The sequence below is a fragment of the Perna viridis genome, chromosome 1 (assembly GCF_037379345.1).
Source record: "Perna viridis isolate PV_CMFRI_1.1 ecotype Kerala chromosome 1, ASM3737934v1, whole genome shotgun sequence".
Classification (NCBI taxonomy): Eukaryota; Metazoa; Mollusca; class Bivalvia; order Mytilida; family Mytilidae; genus Perna; species Perna viridis.
The window spans coordinates 71,283,926-71,298,354 of NC_142445.1; positions in this window are offsets into that span (position 1 = coordinate 71,283,926).

The window sequence follows — 14,429 nt, forward strand, 5'->3', positions numbered from 1 at the left end:
GAGTAACCAAACAAGGCTTCGTGCATATAAAAACGTGGGAAAAAATTGTCAAAATTCATTATAGGAAGCACACAATTTTAATATGTTTATAAGCAATTAAAGTAACAGAGTTTATTTTACACAAAGTACAAAGTTACACAGGTAGGTTCCCATAAGTTGGACAGACGGACAAAGTCGAAAGGCTACTAGAACTGCAATCTCAATTTGTGACGCATATACGAATTGTGATATATAATTTTGAAAAAAAAGGCCAAAGAGATTATAAAGTGGTATCGAATAAAAACGTGTCAGACATTATTTTTCATAGTAGAACCAACCAAAGTGAGCCTTGAAAACTATTGGATTGAACTTGAAATTTTCGCAACAACTCTAGTCTCAATACCACAGAATTAAAATTTGCTACAGAAAAAAGAGAACTTAAATGGTTCAAATTGTTTAACTTCAGCCCCATGTGTATAGATGGGATTAAACATCAAATAACAATCGAATGATCTTCATTAGAAAAAAGGTATATATAGAGACAATTCATACATAATGAAGAACGATTCAGCGAGGTACCCAACAGTGGAACTAAAGAAAAATCATGTTCAAGTTTTTTAGTATGCAAAAAATGAAATATTTCCTCCAAACAATTGCAAAAAATTAGAAATTTTCAATTACAAGTGGCAAAGATGATGGGGTTTCTAAGGGCCACATATATGATATCATTTTTCATCTGAAATGTGCCCTTTGAATTGGGTATGTGTTTAGCAAAAACTTCAAGTACCAGAAAATTGGCATCGTTATTGCTTGAAACTTGGGCTAAAATATGCAGGTCTGAATGTCCAAGTCCACATTTAAAATTAATGCGCAGAAAAATCGTATCGAATGAGCACAATTTCATTAGAGAATAACTATCCGTTTCTTTGTAAGATTTTATCAAAGTTTATAAGTTCGGGGTTGAACACTGATTTGTTTTACCTGTGAATATTGAATATTCCTTATTCAAGAGACATATTGGCTGCATGAATTAGCAGAAGTACTACAGAAACATTTTTGAAAAATGATATTCTTATTACATAAGCATCACCACGCATTTTTTTGGACAATTGATTTATCTCCAGATCCACCACTGTCTTTGAATCATGCAATATATGCTGGATTAGCTTATCATTTGACGCCAGTGGTGGATCTTTGACCGGTAAACCGGGCAAGCGCCTTCCGGTTTTGGTTGAACCAACAGAAAATCATTATAGCGTGAATGAACGCTGTCATATGTGCCACCCCGTTCTGAAATTCCTGTATAAGCCCCTGCACACAACTAAAATGCTGTTCACATTCTTTACCCAATATGTTGGCTAGTATCCAAAATTAATCCTACGTTAGGTTGTTGTATCTTTTACAAGTGCCCCATTTCAATGTTTTTCGTATCTACCGGTACACATATTCTCAGTCAATCTCTGTATATCATAAAATGATAGATGCGTTTGATTAAACATGGAGTGAACCTGTTGAAATAAGAAAATTATAATAGAAACTTTTGTGCTAAAGATTGAATAGTCGATGCATGCGTGAAGCATGCTCAATATACACTACCGCGAGGAAAATTTAACCCTACATCGCAGAAGTGTATATTGGGCATGTTCATCAACTTACCACAAAAGGGTATATATGCACTTGTTTTGGAGCTCATGACTTGCTTGTAGTCCATAGCACTTGCTATTAAATACCTATGTTTCCATGATGTAGTGTTACCTTATAAACATCTTTACACCAAGTTACAAAGAAAATAAAAGGTTATACTTAAACATTTACACTCGTCTGGACGCGCAATAGACGCCGTAGTGACCCCATAGTTCTTCCTAAACTTCTTTACTCATCCGATTAGTTATCTAATCCTTTGAATAGGCTCATTCGTAAGGAATATAGTTATGGAATTGTTGTGAAATCGTTATGTATAGCATTTATTTAGTATTAACATCGATTCGCTCATAGGGTCTTTACATAGAAATTAAAACACTATAATTTAAAGCAGTTTTTGGCATGGCATGGGTTGTGTCCTTATTGTATGACTTATGATGTACCGTGATTCCCTTTACAAAACAAGTCTTGACACTCCTGATTCTGACCATACATCATCATTATACAGACTTGTTGCTATCATTTTAGTTATTGCTTTCCACAAGCTCTTTAAACCAGTTTGTGTGAAAAATCAAGATGAAGAAAAACGTTCATTTCTTCCACTACCGTTTGTCAATAAAGGTATAGATGCAATTAATTTTCCTAACATCCTCCATCACAAAAACGTAGCCAACAAAGTTCCCTCATATTTCAAAGACAAATCCATACCAATTATTTCATAATCCTTTACTTCACCCATTGCATCCAAAATTTTCAATTAAAAAAGGCTATTATCTGAATATAATAGCATTAAAACCTATGATTTTTCAACATTGTATACTTCTATTCCACATACTCAGTTAAAATTCCGACTTAAAAACATTGTAAATCGTTGTTTTTCAAAAAAAAAAAAAAAAAAGATGGTACACCTAGATACAAATATATAGTTCTTGGTAGAGATTCCTCATACTTTGTAAGAAATAATTCCAAATCATCTTCCAAATATACAGAGGAAGATGTTTACAAAATGCTAAAATTTTTAATCGACAACATATTTTTCCAGTGTGGTGGACGGGTTTTTCAACAAACGATCGGCATTCCAATGGGAACAAATTGTATTCCTCTACTTGCTGACCTATTCCTTCACTCTTATGAGGCTGACTTTATAGCTGATCTTATCGGACAGAAAGAATATTGTTTAGCTAGATCCTTTAATATCAGTTTCCGCTATATAAATGATGTATTAACTTTAAACAATCCTAATTTTGGAGATTTGATCCCCCTGTGGATCGCTATCCTTGTCGTGGTAGGGGGGCTTGCGTGCCTCAGTGATCCTAAGAGCTATGCCAGCTGGAGTTTTTTCTCCTGGTAGGGTTACCCATGCTGGAAAGGTCAAAGGTTAGAGGCCAGACTAAAGCGATCCGAACATCGACCGTGGGCCCGGTGTTTAAAATAAAAAGTGGGTTCACCTACTTGTTTGCCGTGAGTTGCAACCCGTGAGTTATTGGTGGGCGAGGAGGTCCTAGTGGATGAAGGTCGTATCTAGACTCCAGTCGTGACGTAACCCCCGTGTCATCGATGGCTGGATGATCGAGGATACGGCTGTATATGCCACTCGGCTCTTAGGTCATCTAAACGGGAGATCGGATGGACCCGGTTCGATCAATCGGCTGGTCACGCCATGCCCTTCATTTGTCCACCTGCTTTACTGATGGCATTTTGTTAAATCCAATGTTTCTAAGATTTTCAAAAGCTTACAAATGGCAAATGAAGAAGGCGGTGGCTCATGGGTCAATCGAGTAGTACGCTGTCTATGCGCCATTGATAGATACGCTCTGTTCGAGTATGTCGTCTCTGGAATCCCTGATGCTATCTGCTGGAAATACGTAGAGTCCTAGCATCGCCCGTGTTGGCACTCGGTGGCGGGTGGGGAACAGAGACGATGAAACTTACTAAAACTTAACATGGCGACAAAAAACAACGGGGAGTCCAATGTTTCTTATTAAAAAAAACGAAAAAGTGATGTCTGCAATTCTTCTGACGAAAGTGATAAAAACTGGCCAAGATTTATTGTAATTTCTGCAAAAGATAAAGACAAAAATGTTAATGAACTTTCTCCTTTTTTAATACAGAAAACTATCAAGGGTGTAGCTGGTGATGTTAAAGATACGAAGAAAATAAGATCAGGAATTTTAATTGAATGCCTCAGACCTGGCCAATCATCAAATTTGTTAAAATTAACCAGGATTGGTGACCTTGATGTGGTTTCATCTGCACACAAGTCACTAAATCAGTCACAGGGTGTCCTTAAATACCGGGGTCGAGACCTCGACGCCTTGACTGATGAAGAGATCTGTGAGGAACTGAAATCACAAGGCGTTAAGTCAGTGAAAAGATTTACTTCTCGACGTGCAGATGCAACCACACCAATGAGAACAATCCTGTTAACATTTAGTTCCACTTCAGTGCCATCTCATGTCTACATTGGTCCATACAGGACAGCTGTCAGTCTGTATATTCCTAACCCACTTCGGTGTTTTAAATGCCAGAAGTTTGGGCATGGAAAGGGCCAGTGTAGAGGAAAACTGTTTTGTTTCCGATGCTCTGAAGAAGGACACGAGGGAATCGACTGCAGAAAAGATCTGAAATGCAGAAACTGTGAGGAAGCTCACATGTCATCATCTAAAGATTGCCCTCTTTATAAGAAAGAAAAAGATATTTTAAAGATAAAAACTGAAAACAAAATTTCATATAGTGAAGCTCGCCAGAAGTGGTCCCTTTCCAACAATTTTCTTGCATCTGGCAAAACATCTTATGCTAGTGTTGCAAAGCGTGCTTGTCTGTCCTCGACTGTTGAGGTGCAGACGATCATGAGTTGGAAAGAGGATATCAATGGTCTTGCCAAACTGCCCACTGAAGTATCCACCAAAATAATGAAACCATCCAAAAAATGTTTAGAGGAAATTAAAAAGGCCAGAGCTAAGAAATCTTACCAATGTTCCCAGACTCAGTCATCCCAAAATTCCGGATCATCTTCAAAATCATCTCCATCATCACAACAGTCATCGTCTTCCAAATCTCAACAGAAGAATGTCCAACCCCCAAAAAAGTTGGGGAATTTCCATGTGGAGGACTTGGAGAAATCCAAGTCTAGGCGACAGATTGTGTCGCCTGTGGTGTCGGACTCGGATTCCGAATCTGACATGGAAACAACAGATCATGGACTTTGTCCAGGTGAAAACTGGCTGGGTCCCGACCTTGATCAGATTGACCAAACAGATCCTGTTGCCATGAAAAAATACAAGGAGCAGCGCGCTCAGTCAATTCGAATTGACCTTAATGGTGGCACTCGTACTAGAAGGTCATCGAGTCGTGGTCGCGGATCCAAGTCAGAGAAAATATCCCCCATTCGTCACCCATAAAAATGGCCAAATTACTTCAATGGAATTGTCGAGGTTTAAAGGCTAATATTTTGGAATTAACTCTTCTTGTTCAGTCTATTTTACCAGTTGCATTATGTCTCCAAGAGAGTCATTTAAAAGAAACGGATCGAATTTCCGTAAAAGGATATACAATGTATAGTACATTTGCTGAGGCAAATGAACGAGCTGCTGGTGGATCTACCATTTTTATTAGGGACAGAGTAATACATAGTTCAGTTCCTTTAACTACCGATCTACAAGCAGTGGCCGTTCGGTTATCCCTTGATAAAACCATAACCGTTTGTTCCATTTACATTCCCCCAAATTCAATTTTGTGCAGAAATAAATTAGTTGATTTGGTTAAGCAGTTGCCCAAACCATTTATTATTTTGGGTGACTTTAATGCTCATAATCCCTTATGGGGAAGTAATCATACGAATGATAAAGGTAAAAAAGTTGAGGAGCTCCTTCAGCAAGAAGACTTGTGCATATTTAATGACGGATCTTCAACGTTCCTTCATTCAGGCAATGGATCGTATTCTTCTATTGATTTAAGCATTTGTGATCCTCTCGTACTTTCAGAGTTTACATGGCGAGTTCATGATGACTTGTGCGGGAGTGATCATTTTCCAATTATTTTGGAGCATTTATCCTCCAAAACGGAGGAACGTCAACCTCGTTTTAAACTTGAGAAAGCAGATTGGGCTTCATTTGAAGCCCACTGTCTTGAAGAATTACGATTAGAAGCGATGAAGGATGTTGAAGATCCCATTTTATTATTTAATGAAAGACTGACATCAATTGCTAATAAAACAATACCTAAAACCTCGACAAATCCAAAAAGGCCTAGTAAACCATGGTTTACTGATGAGTGCGACAAAGCGATCGAAGAACGCAACAAGGCCCATCGCCGGTTTGACAAAAATTCTACACCAGCAAATCTGTCAAACTTCCGAATATTTCGAGCAAAAGCTCGACGTACATGTAAACAAGCCAGACGAACCTCTTGGAAAAATTTTGTTTCTAGTATTAAATCTCACACTCCCCTCAATAAAGTATGGACTTTTATTAGAAAAGTAAAAGGAAAAAATTCGAATTCTTCAGTAAAACACCTTAAGGTTGGTAATACCACTCTAACCACCGAAAAAGATATCGCCAATAAGCTAGCTGAAACATTCGCTAAACATTCATCCTCATCTAACTACAAACCGGATTTTCAAAAAATTAAATCATCTGCAGAAAAGACAAAATTAAACTTCAAGTCAAATAATGCGGAATCTTACAACTCTCAATTTTCTATAGAGGAACTAAAATCGTCACTGGCTAAAGCCCACGATACAGCTAGTGGGCTAGATAATATTCACTATCAACTTTTAAAACATCTTCCTGATCCATCTCTACATACACTTCTCACGTTAATGAACGAGATATGGACTTCTGGTAACGTTCCGTCCATCTGGAAAACGGCTTCAGTAGTCCCTATTCCAAAACCAGGAAAAGATCATACGGATCCTTCAAATTATCGCCCGATCGCATTGACAAGCTGCGTCTGCAAGACAATGGAACGAATGGTCAATGATCGCCTTGTGTGGTTTCTTGAGAAGCACAACTTACTCACTAATATTCAGTGTGGTTTTAGGCAAGGCAGAAGTACTCTTGACCATTTAGTCCGGTTTGAAACGCTCATCAGAAATGCATTTGCTAAAAATGAACATGTTGTTTCGGTCTTTTTCGATTTAGAAAAAGCCTATGACACGACGTGGAAATACGGTATTTTAAAAGATATATTTGATATGGGGTTGAAAGGAAGACTTCCTCTGTTCTTGTCTAATTTTTTGTCAGATCGTCATTTTAATGTGAGGGTAAATTCGACTTTTTCTGAGGAGAAGGAACAGGAAATGGGAGTTCCTCAGGGAAGTATTCTTTCTGTCACTCTCTTCAGTATTAAAATTAATAGTTTAGCCCAAGTTTTGAAGGACAATATTGACGGTTCCTTGTATGTAGACGACTTTTTGATCTGCTACAGGGGACAAAATATGAGTAATATTGAAAGGCAGTTACAACTTTGCCTCAAAAGAATTGAGAAATGGGCTTTGGAGAATGGGTTTAAGTTTTCTACATCTAAAACTGTTGGTATGCACTTTTGTCGAAAGCGAAAGCTGCATCCGGACCCAGATCTCTTTCTGTATGGTAATAAAATCAAAATAGTAGAAGAAACAAAATTCCTTGGATTACTTTTTGATAGTAAACTTTCTTTTCTTCCCCATATCAAATTACTTAAATCTAGGTGTCTTAAGGCACTAGATATTTTAAAAATGGTGTCCAGTACCGATTGGGGTGCTGATACCTCAATTTTATTAAATTTATATAGATCTTTGGTTAGGTCTAAACTTGATTATGGATCTATTGTTTATGGTTCCGCCAAAAAATCTTACCTTAAAATTTTAGACGCTGTTCACCACCAGGGGTTGCGACTTTGCCTTGGTGCCTTCAGAACCTCTCCTATTGAGAGCCTTTATGCCGAGGCAAATGAACCCTCCCTTGGAGACAGACGTTTGAAATTAGGTCTTCAATATGTAAGTAAACTTATGGCCTACCCAGATAGCCCTGCCTACGACTGTGTCATTAATCCTATTTATGTCGACATTTATCGAAAACATGAAAGCAAAACCCCTCCTTTTGGAATTCGAATAAAACCTCATTTGGAAGCAATTCATCTGGAGACCAATGCAGTGACACCTGTTGTTACTTCGAAATGCCCTCCATGGGAGCTTCCACATCCTTCTTTCATTTTTGATCTGCGTGAATATAAAAAGTCCGATACCAATCCTTTATTTTTACAACAAAAATTTTCTGAAATTAAAGCAAATTATCCAGATTTTTTGACGGTGTATACAGATGGCTCAAAAGATGGCGATAGCGTTGCATGTGCTGCTGTCCATGGTGACAGAACTGTAACTGAACGGTTGCCATCAAGCGCTTCCATATTCACAGCTGAAGCTCGAGCCATATTGTTAGCACTTAAATTGATTACTCAATCTAATCTGTCACAGTTTATTATTTGTTCTGACTCATTGAGCTGTCTTTTGGCAATTAAGAATCACAAACTGAAAAACACTCTTATCTTACAAATTTTATATTTTATTCATCGACTTCGGGAATTCGATATAGAAATTGTTTTTCTCTGGATACCCAGTCATGTTGGTATTCAGGGGAATTCAGTTGTAGACAGGGTTGCCAAGAAGGCATTAAATGAAATAATAAAGGACGTTAGTTTGCCATACACCGATTTTAAACCTTTAATAAGAAAATATATTTTAAAGATGTGGCAGGACCGATGGGACGGTCTTGAACACAACAAACTCAATTCCATAAAACCCGATCTATGCGTTCATCAATCCGGGTCGAGCAATCGCAAAGAGCAAGTGGTCATGACTAGATGCCGCATTGGACATTCTAGATTTACACATGGCCATTTGCTTGTTGGTGATCCTCCACCTGAGTGTATCCCATGTGATTGCCCTTTCTCTATCAAACATGTTCTTCTAGATTGTGTGGATTTTGCCAACATCAGGCAAAATTATTTTGACTGCGCCAATATGTTTGATTTGTTCAAGACCGTTTCATCTAAAAACATTATCGATTTCTTGTGGGACATCGGTTTATTTAATAAAATTTAAATTGGATACCTTCCTTGATTTTTCAATATTTTAAATGTTTTATCGAAGTTATGTTTCTATATGTATTTTATGTCTTAGGTTCACCTTTTATGTACCTTTTTATATGTAAATAGCTGTTTGTTTTAATTTCATTATTTTATGAAGATACTTTGATCTTGCTTTTAATGTTTTCCTTGCATTAAATGTTCTTGCCGTGATATGGCCCTAGTCGCCGAAACGGCAATAAACAACAACAATCAATCAATCAATCAAAAAAAAAAAGATGGTACACCTAGATACAAATATATAGTTCTTGGTAGAGATTCCTCATACTTTGTAAGAAATAATTCCAAATCATCTTCCAAATATACAGAGGAAGATGTTTACAAAATGCTAAAATTTTTAATCGACAACATATTTTTCCAGTGTGGTGGACGGGTTTTTCAACAAACGATCGGCATTCCAATGGGAACAAATTGTATTCCTCTACTTGCTGACCTATTCCTTCACTCTTATGAGGCTGACTTTATAGCTGATCTTATCGGACAGAAAGAATATTGTTTAGCTAGATCCTTTAATATCAGTTTCCGCTATATAAATGATGTATTAACTTTAAACAATCCTAATTTTGGAGATTTGATGCATCGCATCTATCCAAAAGAACTTAAGATAAAGGATACTACAGACACTGTGAAGTCAGCCTCATATCTTGACCTACACTTAGAAATCGATGGTAAAAGAAAACTATTGACCAAACTTTACGACAAACGTGATGACTTTTCATTGACAATTGTCAACTTCCTTTCATCTGTGGCAACATCTCTTCGGCACCTGCGTATGGAGTGTTCATATCACAACTCATACGTTATGCCAGAGCTTGCCGAAACTACGCAGACGTTTTGTTTGCGCTAGAATTCTAACAAATAGACTTCTGGAACAGGGTTATGTTGCTACAAGATTGAAGTCATCACTACAAAAGTGTTATGGTCGTCATCATGAATCCGTGGATCGTTATGGTGTATCTATCCGCGCCATGAATACTGATTTGTCCAACGTGTCATAGTTTTCCTTTCTCTTTCGTCTACCCCGGACTTGACTTTTTTGTGAACAACTCGGAGGGTGTTTCTAGAAAAGCAGAGGACGCTTACCCTACCGGTGCACCTGATCCATGCTCCCAATTTTTAGTGGAGTCCGGGTTGCTCATTTGCTTTTGTAACTTTGTATGTATGATTTTAGTTACTGTATGTTCTTTTGTGTATGTCTGTTTTCCACGTCTGGTCTTTGTTCCTGGGTTACATTCTTTTGATTTCCGCTATAACCTTGGTTACCTTGATTACTCTCTCAACTCCGCATAGGCAGAAATGGGATTGATTTTACTTACGATGGGAACAACTTTTTGTAGGTTAAATTGGTCTGGAATGGCATTTCAGTTAACTGCTAGTAGTCCTTAGTTTGTGCATTTGTGTAATTTTTATTCAGTTTCTTTATTTCCGTTGTAATACGGGACTCGAGATCTTTTTGAACCGATTTTAGGTGTGTTTTATTGTGTAATATTTCCCGCAGTGGTCAGATTTTAAAGTAGGAGTGTTGTGATCACGCCAAAGTACTTTAACCCCTCTGCATTTCTTTGCGTCAGAAATTTCTAGCTTCAGTATGTCTTGTCTGTTTTTCACCTTTAGTTATTTTTTATGTTACTTGAGTATATATGGGCAACTCTTTCGCTGTACCAGTGTATAATGATGCTTCGGGACCAGCTGTAGCCTGCTTTGTAGTATGATGATTACCTCGTCGTTCAGTGCAGACCATTTTGTGGCCTTGGCTGCCATTTTTATCCAGTGGGGTTGTTGTCTCTTTAAAATATACACCAATGACTTCATAATAATGTGACTCATACATGTATTTGACTTGACAACAACTTATGACTAATATTTATTTGTATTTGACAAGACCATATCTTGTAACTAATATTTGACTTGATAATAACTTGGGACTCGTATTTGACTTGACAATATCATCATCTTCTTACTAATATTTCAATTGAAACACATATGACTTGACAATACTATACATGTATATATAATAACAATCATATTTGAATTGACATATGACCCACTTGTGACTTGACAATGTCTTATGACTTGTATTTGAGTGACAATAACATGACTCATATTTATCTTAACAATAGTTATGAATCATATTTGATTTGACAATATCTTGTGTCTCATGTTTGACTTGAACAATAAAATGTGACTTACAATATATTTGACTTGACGGTAACTTTTGACATGACTCATATTTGACTTGACGGCAACTTATGGCTAAAACTTGATCATACCTTATGTTTTATATTTGGCTTGGTAGTATTAACGTTAACTCATATTTTACAGGTTCAAGAGAGTAATCAAGGGAACCAAGGTTATAGCGGTAATAAAAAAAATGTAATCCAGGGACAAAGACAATTTGGAAAATCTTGGCACTTTATTTAAAAATACAGGTAAAGTTCACATCTTAAACATTATAAGAACTTTTAATGGGTGCTGGTCTTTGGCAAATGGATATGGTGAGTATGTGAAAAAAAAAAAAAAACAAAACAAAAAAACAAAAAAACAGCAAACCCACCGGGATGAAATTGTAAGCCCAAGGCCACCCATAGGTCTTCAATGCACGACGAGGAAATCCTCACACAACAGGACAGAATGCAGCTGTTCCCAAAACATCAATATATCTTTTTAATGGATCAAATTGTTTTTTTCTATTCGCTGACCTATTCCTTCACTCTTATGAGGCTGACTTTATAGCTGATCTGATACAAAGGGAGGAACTTCGTTTAGCCAAATCCTTTGATCTCAGTTTCCAATATATAGATGACGTATTACCAATAAACAATTCTAGTTTCGGGGATTTTATACAGCACATCTACCCAAAAGAACTCGAGATAAATAATACTACAGACGCTGTGGAGTCAGCCTCATATCTTGATCTACACTTAATGGTAAAAGAAAACTATTAACTATACAACAAACGCGATGACTTTTCATTCCGTATTGTCAACTTTCCTTTTATTTGTGGCAACATACCTCCAGTACATGCATATGAAGTTTTCGTATCACAACTCTTACGTCATGCCAGAGCTTGACGTTATAACACGGACTTTTTGTACCGCGCTACGCTAGACTTCTTACAATCAGGCTTCTGGAACAGGGTTATGTTGCTAAAAGATTGAAGTCATTACTACAGAAGTTTTATGGTCGTCACAATGAACTCGTACATCGTTACGGTGTATCCATCTGCACTGTGAGAACCGATTTGTTCAATGTGTCATTGTTTTCCTTTCCTCTTTCGTCTAACACGGACCTGACATTTTATGAGCAACTCGGCAGGTGTTTCTTGAAAAGCAGAGGACGCTTACCCTACCGGTGCACCCGGTCCATGCTCCCAGTTTTTATTGGAGTTTGTGAGTTGTGACTTATATTAGACTTTAGAGAATATATGTGACCTTGAACGCATTAAACGTCTGACTCATGCTTGACTTTAAACTCATTTTTCCTGACCATATTTTGTGATTAATATATGATTATGACAATAACTTTTGACTCAGTGAATGATTTGTTATTCAAATTTTACTTTTACAAATGTCTTAAAAACAGCACAACCCGAAGATCTTTACATGTGTTCACCACTGTTTTGTCCCGTTGACTTCAATGTTAATAAAGTAGCTTGACGTGTTTGATTGATCATAGTAGAGTACGTATGCTTTTACACCCTGGATATGCATATATTTAAAGATTTTAACCACTAGTCTTTATAGCTCCTTTAAAACGATATAAAATTTAAAGAAGCATAACTACTATAATACTAATGAATGTAAGTGGAAGACATTTTCGCACGTATATACAGTCAAACCTCGGTAGCTCGAACTCCAAGGGACCATTGAAATGTGTTCGAGTTACCGAGAGTTCGAGAAATTGAAGTTCGTATATTTCCGGATTTTTTTCGGTGTCGGTCCGAGTTCGACTTTAACGTTAGAAATTGCCTACTTCCTACGAAGTTTTGTTAGTTCGTAGATCTTTTTCGTTCGCTTTCGGAATATTGTGTTGATTTGTGGACATTAAAAATGCTGTGTTCGCTTTTAAAAACGTTCAGAGTTCGAGTTCCTTGGTCAATAATTTGTTTTCAACCGATTTTCTATCATGCTTTTATCATACCGACTTCTGAACATTCTCGAACTTCAATCAGTGTTATATTAAAGATCAAAACTACCTAATTAGTGATGACTTAAATTTTACCTGCAATTAACTAAAATGACACTGATGAATGATAGGGTTTCAGTTTTTCACACCTTTTATTACCCAAGCTGACAAAATTGCTGACAAGTTCGAGTTAGTGAGGGTTATTCTCTAAGATTTATTACCGAACGGACCGACTAGTCAGTTCGAGTGTTCGAGAAATCCAAGGTTATTTATACTGATTATATAGGAGAAAATTTTGGTACTTTGAATTGTGAATTGTAATCCCGGGTGTTCGAGCCATCCGAGTTCGAGCGAGTGAAGTTCGACTGTACGTCATTCACCTTTAAAACATGGTGTAATGTTGCATAATTATGAATTTCGAAAAGATCGACAGTAATTCTATTGCCTTTTAATACAGGTAATTTATGGCCTCATTTTATATTTTATGACCAGTATCTGAAGTAAGAGTGGTTAATAACATTTTGTATGGTATGCTTTCTCCTTATTGAAATGATAAATTTTAGACGGTATATGTACTCAATGAAATGACTTGTAACAAGACAACATTTACTTACTGAAATTACAAGTACGTACTGAAATTTTCTCTTACGTGGTACATGTACTTATTGAAATGACTTGTAATATTGTATGTGTATAAAACTGAAATGACATCTTGAATTGTATGTGTATTACCTGATGTATCCAGATTTGTTCCCAAGGAAATAAAAACAATGCTCATGTAGTTTGATGTCTTTTTTATATGGCAGGTACACAGGTGGTAATGTTGTTCTTCGTTAACATGATTTAAAACAATATTCTGTCCATATCTTAATCGCTTGGACTGATTGTGTAACGATTGATAAACAATGAAAGTCTGAAATTTCTGTAAACATTATACCAAAAAATGACAATTTTTTTTTATACATGATTGTATGAAGGTATACACATTTGAACTTTGAATAAAGATTTTGAAACTTAATTAAATAATTAAGTTTTTTTAAATCCTGGCATGTGAACGACTCCACCAAGATATGTCCATATCTTAAACGCGATGTCCTTGATTTTACTCCTAAAATATTTTTTTTCTCCATTAGCAATAAAGTAGGTTTTTGCCCAAATATATTTTCTGTGGGTGTGTGATGAAATTGGTGACAATGTATGTAAATTTAGAAGTAAAATCACACAAATATTTAGTAGGAACAAAATGAAATCTATAGTATGTGATTGTAACAATATTAAATTTGAAATTTTCTTTTCACATCCACACACATTCAAAACTGCATTCAATGCTTATTCCAAATGCAGTAGTATTTATTTTAATTATTGACAAAGAGACCAAAATATATATAATTTACCGTTTTTAAATAATGACTGTAGTTACTTAATCTAATGGTCCTGTCATTTTTAACAGTATAAAAGTCATCTTAGGTAAGATTGATTGATTGATTAGTGTTTAACGCCTGATCAGCAATGTTTCAGCTATATCCGGGTGATGAACGTGAAATGAGGATGAAATGAAA